The sequence below is a fragment of the Penaeus monodon genome, chromosome 20 (assembly GCF_015228065.2).
Source record: "Penaeus monodon isolate SGIC_2016 chromosome 20, NSTDA_Pmon_1, whole genome shotgun sequence".
In the NCBI taxonomy this organism is placed as follows: Eukaryota; Metazoa; Arthropoda; class Malacostraca; order Decapoda; family Penaeidae; genus Penaeus; species Penaeus monodon.
Window position 1 is genome coordinate 12117888 of NC_051405.1, and position 276 is coordinate 12118163.

Below are 276 nucleotides of genomic sequence, written 5' to 3' on the forward strand. Positions count from 1 at the left end.
TGGGGTGTGCGTTTCATGAAGCAGGATTTTGATTTTCAAGACATTTTCACCTATATGGAAAGTAAAAAAATTGAGTCTATATAACCAAGAACCCAATTTAAGAATTTCCCCGGAGTTTAATTAGGGTAACACAAAACAGCTGCAAAAATTAGGTAATAATTCTACAATGAGAAAGTAATAATAGTAACAATGCATTTTTAAAGCGAAGAACAACACTCAGTAACTGCCATTAGTATTAACAAGGGGGATTTTCTTCTGGAGCATATATATAATTTT